General features: G+C 57.6%; 1 protein-coding gene across 1 annotated transcript in view; it reads right to left on the bottom strand.

Moving 5' to 3' along the window:
• The window catches only part of TMEM51 (transmembrane protein 51), a 17203-nt gene extending 16668 nt beyond the window's left edge, over window positions 1-535 (bottom strand). The window contains exons 1-2 of the mRNA XM_054222738.1: window positions 418-535; window positions 19-109 (exon numbers count right to left, since the gene is read on the bottom strand). The gene's annotated coding sequence lies outside the window, so the exon portion shown is untranslated. The remainder of the gene's footprint in view (window positions 1-18; window positions 110-417) is intronic.
• Between the last annotated feature and the right edge of the window lie 5541 nt (window positions 536-6076).

Genomic DNA, 6076 nt, shown 5'->3' on the forward strand with positions numbered 1-6076 from the left:
TATTTTCCATTGACTCACCTGCCCCGGCTCCTCCTCCCGGTGCATGGCAGCACTGCCCTTCCCCGCTCACCTTCCTCCTCGAATTCAAAGGCCGACTTTGAGAGCCGTGCTGTAAAAAATAATAATTATTAAACATATATGCAGATAGGTGGGTGCTTTTTTTTTTTTTTTCCCCTTGTACAGATTTGCTTTGCATTTTCAGGCTTGGCCACCCGGCTCAGGCGAATAATTCCCCCCCGCTCCTTCCCCTCCCCACAGCACCATCTCCCAAAGCTCCATCGGTGGGTGGCTGTAGCAGGGAATTGCCTTCTCTGCACATCAACTATGAGAACGACGACAGGGGGGAAAAATGCACTTTACACCGCGACTGACGCTGATCCCGTGTGGGGAGAGCCCAGCCCGAGCCAGGTCACCCACCCCACAGAGCGGCCCTGGGGACGGCGAGCACAGAGGGGACATTCACAGCGGCTCCTCAGGTGACCTCGGCTCCTCCAAGATGCTGAGGGGACTGGAACACCTCTCTTGTGAAGAAAGGCTGAGGGATTTGGGGCTCTTCAGTCTGGAAAAAAGACAACTGAGGGGGGATCTTATCAACGCTGATAAATACTTAAAGGGGGGTGTCAGGAGGATGGGGCCAGGCTCTTCTCAGTGGTGCCCGGGGACAGGACAAGGGGCAACGGGCACAAACTTGACCATGGGAAGTTCCATCTCAACACGAGGAGGAACTTCTTTGCTGTGAGGGTGGCAGAGCCCTGGCACAGGCTGCCCAGAGAGGTGGGGGAGTCTCCGTCTCTGGAGACATTCCAACCCCGCCTGGACGCGTTCCTGTGCCACCTGCTGTGGGTGACCCTGCTCTGGCCGGGGGTTGGACGGGATGATCTCCAGAGGTCCCTGCCAACCCCCACTGTTCTCTGATTCTGTGGTTCCCGCTCTCTCTGCAAAGCTGAATATTGTCCAAAAATGGCATTTTCCATGGCAGCAGGCGGCCGCGCGTTTGCGTGTCGGCACACTCGAGCCATGTCAGCTCCCCCTTTTCCCAGTTGTCCCCTTTGGAGCAGATTTCTTAATTTTTCTCCCCCGGCGCTGCCCACCCCGGCTGGTTTGCCCCTCCTTAAATTAAGGGGGCTCGTTCGTACCCCTGGGAGGGCAGAGCCCGGATGGCTACCAACACACCTGCCTTCTCCGCCACGTGCTTTGCTGCGGGCTCATGCGTTTACATGCATTTCTTTGGCTCATTTGCCTTTCCAGCTACAGCAGCCGCCCTGGCGTGGGTATTCATCTACCGGCAGGTTGAAACCCCCCCTCCCCCTGCAAACGCTCACAGTCTGGGCTGGGACGGGACCTCTCCGGGGTGTTTCTCCAGCCAAACACGCGGGATAAAGACTTTGCTTGTACAGAAGCACCAAGGAGGAAACAGGAGCCCCAGCGGGCGCCATCAGCAGGCAACAAAAGGGCCTTTCAGAGGGGCCTCTGATGCCCTGGTGCTCGCTGGAGATGCCAGGGACTCACATTACCTGCTTTTACTGGCAGAAATTGCTCAGCAACAGTTTTCCCCAGCTTTTTTCTGCTCAAAGAACGGTGCTCAACACGTACGTTAAAAGCACCGCTGCAAAGCCCACCCCAGAGCGCAGCCACGTCCCGGGATTCCTCCAAACCTTTCCAATAGCGAGACAACCCCACCGCTCCGGGCGACATCCCGCTGCTGGATACCTGGGGACAGATGGCGCGGCCTGGAAGAGGAAAAGCCCGTCCATTTGCGTCCGGTCAGCAGGGCCACCAGATCACACAGGGAATTATTTTGTACAGTTAATCAGTGCCAGAAGTGTAACACATCTGGAGCTGGGGAGGATGCTCAGGTTTCTCTTCCCCCTGCACGGCAGATCCCCTGAGATGAAAGTCCATCCCAGCCTGCTCCGTGACGGGCCCCCTCAGATCCCAGTTCCCAGCCCACACGCACTGGTATCTCCCTTCCCACGCACAGCAAATCCCCTGGGATGAAAGTCCATCCTCAGATCCCAGTTCCCAGCCTGCATGCAGTGGTCTATACTGTATCTCTCTTCCCCATGCACGGCAGATCCCCTGGGATGGAAGCCCATCCCAGTCTGCTCCATAACGGGCTCCCTCAGATCCCAGTTCCCAGCCCACACGCACTGGTCCATACTGGTATCTCTCTTCCTATGCACGGCAGATCCCCTGGGATGAAAGTCCACCCACAGACCCATGTACTGGTCTGTGCTGGTGTCTCTCGTCCCCATGCCTTGGTATCTGTATCCCAGTTTAGAGAGCTCCTACCAGGGCTGCAGACTGGGAACCTGTCACACAAGCGAGGAAAAAAAGAAGAGGAAAATCAGGAGTCCAGGAGCATTTCCGTACAATCCTGCTTGGCACAACCCCGCTCTTGCCAGATGGGAGGACGACGCGACCTGCCGGCATCGCCAGCCCTTCGTGCCGGGACCAGGCGTCGGGGAGGACGGCCATTCCGGTACAACCAGTCTAACCACCGCCCCGGGTCGCCGGCTGCCATTTCAAGCACACACCACCTCTGCAACCAGGAAAACGGCGTAAGTCAAGACACTGTATTAATTATAAGAGTAATAAGTCACCCCACTGCTTCCTCCCAGTGCCAGTCTGGGGGTTTCCGCATCTCAACTGGGATGCTCTGGCTCAGTCCCGCCTTGCCAAAGGCCGGGCAGGAGAAACCCCCGCATGGGAGGGGGGTGAGGAACTTCTTCATTGTTTTTTCTTGGGGACTCTGTGTCCCGTGGGGTGCCGTCGGGATGCAAGTGATCAGGAGAAGAGAGGGCTTGGGAACAGGAGACCCAGGGCCTGAGGAGAACAGGGCTGGAAGAGAGGAGCTGCGGTGGCATCGCGTGGCTGGACGTTGAAAGGGCTGAGCAGACGTTTCACGTAACTTTGCAGAACCAGCAGCAGATGGCGAGCGATGGCTTGTGCCCGAGAATGGGAAAATGCTGGGAAATCACTCGCCAGCAATGCTAAAACTCCAAGGAAACCTTATTACCTGGATAGATACGGGGTCTGATGCAGTGTCCCGGTGGGATGGAGTGGAGCAACTTGGTGTGCGGCGCTGCCGGGGCAGTGGGAAGCCGAGGACGGGGTGAAGCGGGGGGACAACGCCGGTGTGATGCGCCAAAGGCCGGCGGGATGCCCGCGGTGACAGATCCTGTTGGGCACTGCCGCATCCCCAGGGACTCAGAAAGGCGCTTCCAACATGGGCTTCACACGCACAAAGCGGCGAGAGTAGAAAACACCTTAAAGAAAAACATTGAAAATGGGGGGAATAAATAACAAGGACATTCCCAAATTTTCAGCAATGCCAAGCAATAAAGCAGCAGCCCGAGTGGCAACCCTTGACACCAGCCTTCGGGGAGGTGCCACCATTCATGGCCCCCATCACCTGCGGTCTGTGACCGACCACGTCTCAAAACCCACCAACCATCCTGACAATTCGTTTGGTTTCATACAGGGTTTTGCTCTTTCAGGCAAAAAATAAGCCCCAGGGGGGTGAGATCACCTGCCTGAAGCGATGGGCTGAGCCAGTGCCGGGGCAGGAAACCCTCCCAGGACTCACCCCCACTTTCTGGCTGCTGCTCGGACCCGCTCCGGCTCCGCAGGGTATCGGTGCAGCGCCACGGCGCGAGGGGTGAACACGGCTCCGGCTGTAACGTCACCCAGAGACCGCGCCAGGACCAGCGTGGCTCGCTCACGCACCAGTAAAGGAGCGCGGCGGTGCTCGGGTGCCCCCCTCCGCAGGGCACCCCGGTTGTCCCAGCGTGGAGCGGTGATGTTTCCCTTTCTCGGTCTAAAGTCCTCCCTGGGGGAAACATGCTTGTGACTCCGTCTGCGTGACATTAGCGGGGTGAAGTGCACAAATACCGTGAGTCAGCCCTAAAATAAACACACCCCAGGCCAGACCTGAAAACACCACATTTTTTGGGCCGAGTTCAGCATCTTGAAGGCGCGGATGAGTCTTGTCTCCAGCACAGAGGTGCTGGGGGGGGGGGGGGCGTTCGTTGACTTTGGCCATCCAAAGCCAAGCGGCCAACGCAAGCCTTTGGCCACATCCAGCGTGGGCGAGGAGAGCGTGGGCACAAGGGCGTCTGGGACGGCTGCGGTGTCCCCGGCGTTGGGCTGTGTCTCGGGGACCGCTCACACGATGGCAGCATCGCAGCGTGCTGCAGCAGGGACACAGTGGGGGGGATGCAGCAGCCATGCAGCACCCGCAGCGTGCCCACCCTCCGCTGCCACCGACATCAATGAAGCCACCGAAGAGACACCCCTCAGCCCAGGACATCCCCCGCAGACCGCAGGGAACAAGCCCCCACCGCTCGCCCTGGCTCTGGTGCAGAAGATGCCGCCTGTGGCCCCCTCCCCAGGGACAAGCGGTGGCCAGGGGAGACCCGGCGTGGTCCCCACGGAACAGGGACAGGCATGGCAACCAGGATCGGCGTCGCACCGGCGCTGTTGCAGGGCACCCGGAGCATTTAAAACCATGTCCGGGGTGGGCGAGCACCCACACCCCCCCTTCTCCTGCACCCCAAGCCAAGGGCACACGCAAACCCCCACAGGGAACCGCTCCGAGCGCCACACACCCTGCCACGATCCGCACCCGGCTTATCTCCCAATAGTCACACTTTAATGCAATGTTTAATTCCCATTAATACTGTGTACGGCTGCGGGTGACAGAGCTATAGAGCCAGCTGGCTTCTAGACATTTTCTTCTCTCTTCTTCTCTTTTCTCTTCTCTTCTCTCCTCCTCTCTCCTCTCCTCTCCTCCTCTTTTCTCTCCTCTCCTCCTCTTCTCTCTCCTCCTCTCTTCTCCCCTCTTCTCTCCTCTCCTCCTCTCCTCTCTCCTCCTCTCCCCTCTTCTCTTCTCTCCTCTCCCCTCTTCCCTTCCCCTTCCCCTTCCCCTCCCTCTCCAGCTCTCCCCAGTTGAGAGTGTGGTGGCTCTTACCTGCTCTGCAGCTGCTCGCAAACCCAGCGGGATGCATCTGTTGCAGGGGGGAAGGAAGAAAAAAGGTACATCTGTACATCTCTTCATCTATACCCTCATTGCAGTTGTGAAAAAACAGAAAATCATGGCAGGTCTGGTCTGAAATGGTTTGGGTTGTTTTTTTCTCCCGGTCAATTGTACCTCGAGTACCTGGAGTGGCTCGGACTGCGGAAAGCGGGGGATGCTTTCCCTGCAGGACACCGTCGCCCCCGCCCCGTACGCCCTCCCCGGACACACCACACACCCGCCCCCGGCACTGCCATCCTCCCCTTCGCCCCAGCCCGCGAACGCAGCCACCCCCCCCAAAAGAGCGTCAGGCCCCGCTGGAAGCGCTTGGCACAACCCTGCGAGTGACAAACGCCACCCGTAAATTCATAATAATTATTTATCTGTCCTTAAGTTATTAATAATTTACCCACTAGCAAGCGTTAGGGCACAAAACCAACTCCTTTCTCTCTCCCACCTACTTTTCTTGGCATTACATCTTCCATATCCCATGGGAACATCTCCTGGCTGTTCGCCCCCCCCCCCCACACCCCCGTTCCCAAATCTTCACTTACCTTAAATCCCTATTTCATACGGATGCACCGACGGCCCCAGACTCCTGCCAGCGGTGCCGTGTCCGGGTGCAAGCGCTCAGTCCTGGGAAAGAGTCGCTCCAGGGATGCAGCCTTCTCCCGCATCCCCCCCCCCTCCATCACCCCCCCCATCTGCATGGCGGCCAGGGCAGGGGTGACAATCACCCGTGACAAAGCCACCCCTGGGGACGAGCCCAGTGCCACCACAGTGACGTCCCCGCGCCACCGCCGGCACCAGGCTCTCCATCAGGCAAGCAAAGAAACCACCCGGAGCTCATCCGTACTTTAAAATAAGCTTTATTTAGATCTTTTATAATTTTATATTTGCATCCATGCCTTCAAGGATTCTCCCCCCCCCACTCGCGGGGAGGGGGGGGGGGAAGTTAAATCTAATGTTACCCATATTTCATATGCTATTTATCGAAGTTCTCTTTTAAATAAATCATCCTCTTAGTAATTTTTAGAATTATTTCCTAATTTACAAAAA

Source organism: Rissa tridactyla, chromosome 16 (assembly GCF_028500815.1).
Source record: "Rissa tridactyla isolate bRisTri1 chromosome 16, bRisTri1.patW.cur.20221130, whole genome shotgun sequence".
Lineage (NCBI taxonomy): Eukaryota > Metazoa > Chordata > Aves > Charadriiformes > Laridae > Rissa > Rissa tridactyla.